The sequence below is a fragment of the Capsicum annuum genome, chromosome 3, assembly GCF_002878395.1.
Source record: "Capsicum annuum cultivar UCD-10X-F1 chromosome 3, UCD10Xv1.1, whole genome shotgun sequence".
Classification (NCBI taxonomy): domain Eukaryota; kingdom Viridiplantae; phylum Streptophyta; class Magnoliopsida; order Solanales; family Solanaceae; genus Capsicum; species Capsicum annuum.
In genome coordinates, this window is record NC_061113.1 from 251,207,592 (window position 1) to 251,219,530 (window position 11,939).

Sequence of the window (11,939 nt, forward strand, 5' to 3'; positions counted from 1 at the left end):
CAGGTATCTTGTTTGAATAGATTTTGAACACATTGTTAGTATCTTTAAGGGGTCATTTTGTGTTGATAATTTTACTACTATTTCTGTTCATAATCTTTAGTTATCACCGCTAACCACTTTGACATTACACTATTGCATAATTCACTATAACATCAATTGCCTTCGTTATAAAAATCATTACCATCATCATCATCATCATCATCATCATCATCATCATCATCATCATCATTACTATTATTATTATTATTATTATTAATTAGGACTAACACCAACCATCACCATCACTATCACTAGCAAACATAAATACTTTATTATATAAAAATGGAGTAATGTTTTTTGACATTCAAATTGTTATTGTTGCTATTATTGTTATCTAATAATAATAATAATAATTTATTTTATTAAATTTATATATTTTTCTAATAGTTAAATAGTATTTTTTAAATTGTATATTTATTATGCATCTAAATAAATAAATTATATGTATTCAAATATTGAAAAATAAACTACCTTAATTATTTAGATGGTGCATTCAAATTGATACGTTTGCAATGAAAATAAATAATGCTAAGTCTCCCTTCCATAACTCAATTTCTTTATTTCCCCAAATTCTAATAAAAAAACTTGAAATGGTTTGCATATAAAATTATAGACAAGAGTGGAAGCACAGTCGAAGAAAACTCAAGAATGTGTATACAATAAATCAGATTAAACATACTCGACAATATTAAACACCAAATACAATATCAATGTTTAGTACCATCGAGACTGGGGTGGTAAAATTCCACTCAATTCGTTTAAGTTTGAATTAATTATTGACACACCTAATTGTCAGCCCAATTCAGTTTAGCTCAATCCATTTGAATTCACTATAAATTGAGTTACGTAGCCAAAATTGATTTTTGAAAAATTTTGTTAAAATATTTTTAAAAGACCTTTGTTTTATATTTGATATGTTACATATATTTGTAATAAAGAAAAAATAATTTTATTAGGTGCTAAAGAATTTATAAAAGAATAAATAAATAATTAAAACTTAGTAAAAGTTGATCGAGATAAATAAATAAATATCTTTCATGCAGTCACCCAATTGTCACCCAACCCACCCAATTGTCACCCCTAATCCAAACAGTCAAACAAATATTACTCATTAAGAAAATGGAAATCTAATGGACCAACATCTCTCATGCAGGGTGTACTATGGGACATTGGTATCCCTTTGATCTGTTCTTCCTCCAGGCAACACAAAGACAACATAATAAAGCAAGTGTAAGCTAAGGAAGATGATTATAAAGACGAGGGAACAAGAAATGTTGTCCTACATGATTGGCAATTGAAACAGAGATCATTTTGTGCATTGCTCCAAATCTTACAGTCACCGTCTGCTATCATTGGCCCTGCTTTGGGTATGGTCCAGTAGGTAGCATTGTGAAACTCAAAGCCACAGTTACTTGGAGGCTTGCAACAATTCGACTGCACAAGCAAAAACAAAGATGTAAGTTATGTGCACTAGCGTAATAGTAGTAGTATTTTTTTGAACATACAATCATTCTTTACCAGATTAAAAAATATCACATAATGCTTATCATGGAGATTTATCTATAATGCTATAAAGTTGTTTAATATCATTTTCAATATGACAAAGATGTCCAAAGAATGGACATAGAGTACAATGATTTTGTTGAATAAGAACAATGGTGATGGTGACATTTAGAAAGAGTTAATAGTAAGTACGTTTTATAATACTTTCACTTTCGTTTATAATCTTTCTAGACTGCTTTAAACTGTTATTCTTAAGACAAGGGTATATTGAAAACAATTTTTCTACGCTTGAGTTAGGTGTAAGGTTTTCTAGAATAATTCTTATGCTATTATATTTCAAAAAAATAAATTTTAACATTATCTTCATTAACTACTAGCCAGTATTATAATATTTTGAACCACTTTAAATAACCATGAGATTTTTATAACAATCACATAATTTATTTCGTGAATAATGAATATGGTCTTGTAAAACTAATAAGTGTGGATGTCCACTGTTTTAGAAATTTTTTTCACTACATATCTCCATTACTTTCCTCCATTATGAAGATGGCCTCCATCATTCATGGCTATTATTCTTGTAACCTTTCACATTTATAACCTCCCCCATTATGTTAATGGTTAATGCCAGGTTTATGACATGCCTCTATATGAGACTATAAATAGATGCATAAGGATTCATATTATATACACTTGTACACTTGAACATTTAGAAGAAAGAAAAACTCTTATTTCTTGTCTTATTTTCTTATCTATTTTTTCTTTTATATTGCTACTTTATAAAATTAATTTTAACCTATGATCCATTGAATCACACTATTAATAAGTTTCACTTCAGAAAGGCGCTTTCTTAACACTATATCTCTTATACTAGGAGTTCTTCCTCCACTAGCAGGTTTTGAAAACTCAATATATTATGGTCCGGTTACAAACTCCACTTTTAATTTGATCCTTCACTTGTATATATAAAATAATAATATATTTAATCATTCTTTGGAACTTGGAGATGTAGAAAGAGATCTATCCAAATTATGTTCCTTCCAAGTGTTGGTGCTGGGTTTTATACTTGCATAAATTTTTGGTAGTTTATGTGCTCTTAGTTTAGAAGAGTTAGTTTTTTCGTAGATGATAATCCTCTATTAGTGAAATATTTTTAAAGACATTGTCTTTGATGCACCTCAAGCTATGAGAGTTTCCTACACAATTTCTTTGATCAAAGATTTTTCGTCAAATTTCCAACAAGATTAATTTGCATTCATGCTAATCTTCCTAGACCCTACTTTTATAAATATATTGGTGTTATTTTGATCCAATATAATTATATTCATCTTTGTTGCATCATCAATTCGTGGAACTTAAACGCAAAAAATATAAGGCATATTCATTAGTAATTTAGATCTCTCCTAGTAGATTAATAATTCATTAAGAAAGAAGATAATAAGTAAAGTAAAAAAAAAAAAACAATTAAGAACCTGAATATGAGAATAAAACCCTTTGTGAGTACGCTGACAAAATCCGTAAGCAAAATAACAGCCCTTAATGTGCTGCCAATACTCTTCATGCACCACAAGCTTCTTCAACAAGTCGTGCGAGTAATTTCCACCTCTCCCAAATGACGCCCTGCTCGCGTTTCTATTGGTGACCAAAACTACGAAAAGCAATAAACAGATGATTCCCTAATTGACCAAGTGCACCAAGATCCTAAATGTAATGCAATCGTCCAACCAATATCATAACTGAAAATACTAGTAGAAACACTGACAGTATTAGTATTAGCGAAGGCATCTCCCACACTTTCTGGAAATGCGTAGCGCTCTCGTTGAAACGTGACCAAATTGAAAACCCTATCGCTGCTAGAGAAGCCACTATAATCACGTTTTGAGGGAATGTCGTTGTCTCCATGCCGTTTTCGCGTACCATTTTTTTTGTTTTTTTGAATGGATTATGAAAATTGAAAAAAACATTCTGATGGGTGTCAATCAGATGTCTATAATCTGCAAAAAGTAATACAGTGTGAACAATGAGATCGTAAGTGTATGGAAAATAGGAGGATGAAGGAAGTAGTCTCCAATGAGAACTCTTCCAATTGTTTCCTCAACAACACGGCCAGAATATATAATTATCTAGGTTAATATATAATTACCCCTTTAAATTTGTCACAATATTTTATTTAGACACTCAAACTAAATTATGTATTATTGGAATACCTAAACTCCACATAAAATGATCTAATTAGACACTTTAGGGTTTTTGCCCTATTTTTTTACAAAATTTAAGTTTTATTTTTCTTAGAAGGAAAATAAAAGTAATACCATAATTACTTTTACTTTTCGTGAGAAAAAAATATAAAACTTTTCCATATTTAGCAAAACTCTTTCTTGAAAAAAGATTTTGCAAATCTATAAATAAAAGACACTTTCTTATACCATAACACAATAGTATCCACAATGTTCGTTTTAACATTCTTGTTTAGAGGAGATTTTCTCTCAATTAGTTTTTATACTTTTTAATATTAGGTTTTATATGTAGGCCAATTGGCCAAATCATATAATAATTTTATACTTTTTGTATTATTTTTATCTGTCATCTGAATTATCACCATATTAGTTTGCAAACTTTAAGCTTCCGCATGACGCTCTTTCGATTTTGAACCCAACAACTTTAAAGTTTCAAGTTAGAGTATGAAAAAAAAATTAGGTGTCTTCTCATTCGTTTATTATATAATTAAATTAATCACATAAAATATGTTATTTATTTTAATTGTACACATCAACCTAAAGTGAAAAATGTCTAGTATTTTATGATTTATTGAGGTGAATGTATATGATTCTAAAAATTTAACCAAAAATGTCTAATTATAGCACTTCATTAGAACGTAGAAGTTAAGGTGCTCAACTAAAATAAGTTTTAGTTCCAATGTCTGAATTGAATAATCAAAACAATGTTTGGATGGTGATTTTTCATGGTATGGTATGATATAATTATTATCAGAATCATGTTTGTTTTTATTGTTTCTTAAAATGCATGGTATGGTATGATTTGGTGATAACCAAGAAAACTCTCACTTTAGGTAACCATCAATTTGATGGTATCTCATGATTTGTCTTTTTTTTTTCCAGTTATGTCCTTTCTTAATATTATATAATCTTTTTTTGGCCTTCATCTTATATTATTTAACTCCAATCCGACCCCTGACCTCACTAGTCCCGCCCCTACCCCTCCTTCCATTCTTTTTTAATTTTTTTTTAGAAAATTTCAAACTTTTGCTTATCCTACCCCCTACCTTGATCCGACCCCGCCCAATTTATTTTTATTTATTTATTTTTTATCAGAAATTCAAAAACTTTTTCTTATCCCCACCCCCAGCTCCCCTTTACCTACTAGCCCCCCTCCCCCACCAATTTTCTTTTTATTTTTAAAATCTTTTAAAAAAAAATTCTTACACCACCCCATCCCTACCAACTCTTCCCCCCCCCCCCCCCCCCCCCTTTACCCACAAAAAAATAATAATAATACCCACCCCCACCCCTCACCCCAACAAAAAAATTATTTTTCTTACAAAAAATTTAAAACTTCTTTTCTTACCCCAGTTCCTATCTTGACCTCCTACTCCACTATCCCTAACGACCCCAAATGTTTTTTTAAAAAAATTTAAATTTTTCTTGCTTCGCCCCCTTTCTCATATTAATTTTTAATATTTTCTGTTAAATATTTACAAATATTATTATACTTGTGTAACGAACACAAGAAAATAAGTAAGAAACAATTTACTTTTTTAGAAATACTTTTTTTGAATTCAATACCGAACATACTCGTAGCCTACACAAAATATGCATTCAAATTTTGTACTTATCTTTAGTGTCATGTCTCAAAACACCAAAAAAGAAATGAAACTTGTTACTATAAAAAATGAATCCGGTAATATTTATTTTTATCTACTCTTTTATTGATTTTGTTAGAATTTACATGAATTTAACAACTTAATATATATCTACATGATATAATTCATGTCAAATTAGTAGGAAGAAAATTATTTTATTAATAATTGTTGATAAATTTAAAATTTATAACAATTAAAAGTATTTTAATAAACTTACTAGTTACGTACAGTACCATACTATCAAACCAAACAGTAAAACTATAATTAAACAATAATGAACGATACTGTCTATCCAAACATGGTATTGTACTATATTGTACAGTACAATACTATACCATACAGTACCATACATTAAGAAACCATAACAAACCTATCATCCAAACAGAGTGCTAATAGTCACTACCATAAATTCGCTATTTTCCGACTGAAAAAAGTAGTCGAAAATTTTCGACTACTTCGATCGGAATTTTTTTTTAAATTTTTATTTTTTACAAAATATTTTTTCAATACATTTGGTGACAAAAACAGTCAGAATGTTTGGCGAAAAATTCTGAAAAATATAAATTCCGACTACAGTAGTCAGAAATACTAATAAATAAATAAAATTAATAATTAATTTAATATATTTTCGACTACCGTAGTCAAAAATATAAATAATTAAATAAATATAATCCTAAATATATAATCAGTCATTTATATGAAAATTAAATAATTATTTAAATAAATTATTAAATATATATTTTCGACTACAATAGTCGAAAATACTAATAACTAAAGAAAATTAATAATAATTAAATATATATCCGACCACCGTAGTCGTAAATGTAAATAATTAAATAAATATATTACTAAAATAAATTATTAAATATGTGTTTCCTATTAACGTAATCAGAAATATAAATAATTAAATAAATATATTAATAAACATGTAACCAGTACCAATATATTTTCAACCACTGTAATCAAAAATATAAATAATTAAATAAATAAATTATTAAATATATATTTTCAACCATTGTAGTCGAAAATATAAAGATTAAGTAAACATATTATTAAATGTATAGTTAGATGTTTATTCAAAAATTAAATAATTATTTAAATAAATTATTAAATATGTATTTTTTCGACTACAATAATCAAAAAATTTAAATAATTAAATATATTAAATTAGTTTCCGACTGAAGTAGTCGGAATCTTATATTTAATTATTAAACACATTTATATATAAAACATAAGCTACACCCACCACAACAATTCCCAATTATCTCTCTCACTCTCTAAGCCACGTCTCTCTCTAAGTTAGGGCTCTTGAACTTGATAACTTTCAGCGTTCTATCTCAAAAATTGACGACAGTGGAGTGTTAACGACAGCGATGAATGACGGTATTGAAGGTGAATCAAGAAATTTCCATCTTCACTCACATCTTCACTGATTCAAGGTAAAAAGTTGTTCCATTTTCTACAAGAGTTTATGAAGTTTAGAAATCAATGTTTGGTGATACAAGGTGTTGGCTAAATCTGTGAATTTGTGCTCATCTTTTAACGGAAGGTTTTGTAACCAAGTTTTGCTTTACTGTGCTTTCAAGTTAAATGATTTTATGGGTGTCTACTTGTCTCTGTACAAAAGGGGGATTTGCAACTGATAGCTTATTTAGTGTTTTTTGTGTACATATATTCTTCCAAGTAGAATGTTTCTGTATCTGAATCTTGTTTCAGTTCATTTTGACGAAGCTATACTGTATCTCTTGACATTTTTTTCTGCACAAAGTTCGATCTGCACTCATGGATTGAACATTGTGGATCTAGTTGATTTGATATCTTCATGTTGAAAGCTTTTAATCTGGATTAGATTAGTTGAACGTTAACCTGATTTTGTTTGTATCTACACCTGTAGTTGCTTTTTAGTGGTGTTTCGGTGTTGTCTTCGATTTCGAATAGACAGTTTATAGTATTACCTTGTGGGTACCATGTGTTCATTATTATCATCTGTTTAAAGTTGGTATATTTTGGGTATTTCTTCTTCTTCTTGGATTTCTTATTTTGAGACATTAATGATCTGAGGAACCTTTGCATAACAAATTTCCAGTTCCCTATATAAGCAGGTACAGTAACATATTTAGGCTTGTTTTTCACTACAACAATCTGAGAACGTTCTAAATGTTCTTATAGATGAATAGGTAGTGCAAAGGTTATCCAGTTGCTTGGAAAACCTTCATTCGATAGTCATTCTCTCGAACATACTAGGAGCAGAAACTTAGATGTTATTCTCCACTTGCAATTCTCTCAAACAATAGGGAGGTACAAAGGTTATATTACTAAGGAATAGTCATTGATAATATTTTTGTGGTTCCCAATTTGCTTTGGGAATGAGATCTGAGGGTGAAGATCCTTTTGGAAAGACTATTGAATTGGCAAATTATGTGAACAATGGGTTCTTTATTGACCTTTGTGTTTGTTTTCTTTTTTCGGTAAGTGAAGTCATAATTATAGGTAAGTTAATTTTACTTTATCATGTAGAAGATTACATAATCAGAACATTAAATATGAAAGCATGTGTGTCTCGTTAAACTATATTACTATTAGACATCAATCATTACTATTATGATAATGATGAGTAATTAATAAGTCTTTAGTAGACTTTAAGATGACATATTTCCTGAGATTTGACCCTTGATATTTAGTTATAGATAGATCATTAACATCTTTTAAGAAATACATTTGAAACTTATTCTTATAATTGTATTACACTAAAGTTCTCAAAGTTAGCAAATTTTAACATGTTTATTGTTTAATATCAGTATTTACAGTGTTGTTGTCAATCCACCTCTTCATAGCTCAGGCTAATATAATGTTATATTTGGATTTATATAATTTAGTTATCTATTTTTAAGTATCTTTCTATGCATCCCTTACAAGTTATCTCCTTACAACAAAGTCATTTGACTAATTTAGTTCACATGTTCTTTGCTGTTAGAAGATTTATTATCTTGCTGATAATTATCACATTTCTTCATGTACTTTATTTCATTTAGGTTAACCTCTTTTTTAATGTTAACAAAAAAGCTTCATGTAGGTGGTTTTTTTTTTTTCGGGTGGTTAATAAAGAAAATCAATGGCATCAAAAGGTCATGGTATGGACGGTGTAAGAAAGGTAAGAAAGGACCTGATAATCTTCCCGTAGGTGAATATACACCACCACCACCACCACCATCAAAAGGTCATTATTGTTGTTATCTTCTTCTTGTTGTTCATCTTGAAGTCTAGTGAAGCCGTTTGTGGCCTATTTCGATTCACTAGCATTGTTGACATCTTGTTGCTCTTGTTGTTGTTCATCTTGAAGTCTAGTGAAGCCGTTTGTGGCCTATTTCGATTCACTAGCATTGTTGACATCTTGTTGCTCTTGTTGTTGTTCATCTTGAAGTCTAGTGAAGCCGTGTGTGGCCTATTTTGATTCACTAGCATTATTGACATCTTGTTTCTTGTTCATCTTGAAGTCTAGTGAAGCCGTGTGTGGCCTATTTCGATTCACTTGCATTGTTGACATCTTGTTGCTCTTGTTGTTGCTTGTTTCTTTTGTTGTGAACTTGATTTTGTATCACACTGCCTGATGGTTTTCGAAAGATCCATTGCCTGCATCTAACTTCTATCCTCTATACTCAACATCTCTCATAGTGCGTCTATCCCGCACAAATCACATCTTGAAATCATACTTTGTAGTATATTCTAGGGCTACACACTCAGACCCAAATAGAACTCAGCCGAAAGCCACTGCCAAAATATCAACATGAACTTCTCTCAACCAAGTGTTCTGTAACTGGGGCTACTCTATGACCTTCCTCCCCCTTTGGTGTAAATAGATATATAGAGGTAGCATAGAAAGAATTAAACTCCCTAACCAAGGGATGGCTGTAAGAAGCCTGGAGTCTAGCCAACCACTTCAACTGTTATAAATCAACCAGTCCTGCAGGGGAATGGAATATATGTGCCCCATCCAAAGGCTTTGCATTGCTCCTAATTTTCCTTATTTGTGAGTGCATTTTTTTGGATTTGAATTGTGTATAAAAGAACTGCAAGAATATCAAGAGCTAGCATTAATCCAACTAAACACATGACCTTATAACCATTGGTTAATGTGGAGTACTGCATAATCACATAAGTTGTTTTCCCATGGAATAATTGCTTAAATAGTTCTAACAAGATACAGAGAACCTTCCATTGTCAACAATTAGTTATCCATTCCACTTCAACGATTAGTTAAGTAGTAGATGTGAAAAACACTCTTCTAGTTATTTTTTTGTACAAACTAATAATGATGAATGTTACAAACTTTTGGATAATATAAGTTTTTCCATACTTTGACTATTATTCATATTTCATATTTGTTTGTGTTATATTCATATGGATGTCTGATCATTTGCCCTGGTTTTTAGCATAAAATGGACCACTGTACGTATTGACACAAAAGCAAGTTGCCAAAATCACTTTTCTTTTCTTGACCATTATTCCAACACGCTTAGTTACGAATTTCAAAATGTACGCGTCTGCATTTCCGAAATTTTGAATGCTTCTTTTGACACTCTTCAGAGCATCTACCTTTTGTTTGGTCATTGAAATCACAAATACTATTTCTGGGCATTGGCTCCCTATATACCTGTAGACCCCTTCCAAACTGTTTACTTATAGCTTAAACAATTGAAAAGAATCTACCTAAACTACTTCAGTTGGATTTGAGTATTTTCGAATCATGGACTCCATGATCTATTTGTATTAGTCTTAAGATGTTTTGGTCTATGCTGCCCGGACTTGTCTTCATACTTGTATTATCTCTTTTTCTAAAATTTTGCAGGAATATGAAAATGGGGAAAAAGAGTGCCCTTTTATTGATGTCAACGAAAAAACGCATAGGAAGAAAAATAAGGACGGTACAAGAGGAGATTGGGTAGAAACGCGTGCTAAGAATGCATATGTAAGATAATAACTTTTACATTGTTTTATTGTTACTCAACTATGCTTGTTTACATACTGACAAATAATTTTTCTTTCAGGAAGAATTTCAAAAAAGCATAGAAGAGTGGTGTCAAACCCAACTACGAGGACGATAATGAATCTAATGATAATTAGATTGTAGTTATTGTTCTTGTTTTTGGTTGTGACATTTATATGTTTAAATTATTTGATTTGATGTTTGTTTTGAATGGTTTAAAGTGGTTGTATTTATAAACTTTTGTCGTGTTTGATCTTGTTGTGAAAAATATATTAGTTATGTCGTTTATAATCTGAAAGCAGTGAAATCAGTGAAAGCTAATGCAATATAATAATTATTAAATAATTATTTATTAAATAATAATTATTATTAAATAATTATAATAATTCTTAAATAGCTATTTATTAATTTTCCAACTACAATGGTCGGAAAAATAATAATTATTAAAAAATTATTTATTAAATTTCCGACGATAGTGATCGGAATAATTTTAATTATTAAATATTTATTTATTAAACCGACTACATTAGTTGGAATAATTATAATTATTAAATATTTCTTTATTAAATTTTCGACTACAGTAGTCGAAAAAATTATAACTATTAAATAATTATTTATTAATTTTTTGACTACAGTAGTTGAAATAATTAAAATTATTAAATAATTATTTATTAAATTTTTTACTACAGTAGTCGAAATATTTAATTATTAAATAAATATTTATTAAATATCCGACTACAGTAGTCAGAATATTTATAATTATTAAATAAATATTTATTAAATATCCGACTAAAGTAGTCGGAAATGTTTTCAGACAAGCCATATTCCGACTACCACGAAGCAGTCAGAAAATAGTCGGAACTACCTTAATTTCCGACCACATTCTGACTATATTGGCCGTCGGAAATTTAAAGTTTTCTAGTAGTGAGTTTGAAGCCTAATCTTTTTTCAAATAAATATGTAGATGTTCTTATTCATAAGATGGTTTACTATTTGAGAAAAAGACACTCTATAGCACTTTTTAAAACAAATAGTCCAAGTTTGAATTTTTTTCAAAAAGTGGTCAGTAGGATATATTATTTTCACTTTATAATCATTTCCTAATTTGGATCATTTTGGATTATGTAGTTCATACACAGTTCATATACAAAACTGATACAGTCTATATACAATATTAATACAGTATTTAATTTGGACAATTCGACCCTTTTATTTCAATTTTTTTTTGCTTTAAATTTTTTAACTAATCAAATATTTTACTTTTTTTTATTATTTAAAAATAATAATTAAATTATATAAAAATGATATAATTGCTAAATAGAATATGTTTCTATATAAGATATATGTATAAAAATTGTATAATTCTATCAAATATGTATATGTAGAAAATATATATAAAAAATAGAGTAAATACATAAAATACCCCTAAACTTGTAAATTCAATTTCTGACTTTTTCAAAATGACACCTAAACTATACTTTTAACCTATTACCCCACGAATCTTACTAAAATCATTGTAAATACATCATTTTG

At 29.2% G+C, this 11,939-nt stretch overlaps 2 long non-coding RNA genes across 2 annotated transcripts; one reads left to right on the plus strand and one right to left on the minus strand.

The window, feature by feature from the left end:
• Positions 1–1,132: 1,132 nt before the first annotated feature.
• Positions 1,133–3,630, minus strand: LOC124897184. The gene is made up of 2 exons (XR_007053858.1): positions 3,015–3,630; positions 1,133–1,473 (listed from the first exon to the last, which is right to left on the minus strand). It is a non-coding gene; the product is annotated as an uncharacterized LOC124897184 (long non-coding RNA).
• Positions 3,631–6,648: 3,018 nt separating this feature from the next.
• LOC124897185 lies at positions 6,649–10,661 on the plus strand. The gene is made up of 3 exons (XR_007053859.1): positions 6,649–6,861; positions 10,269–10,388; positions 10,468–10,661. It is a non-coding gene; the product is annotated as an uncharacterized LOC124897185 (long non-coding RNA).
• Positions 10,662–11,939: the final 1,278 nt, after the last annotated feature.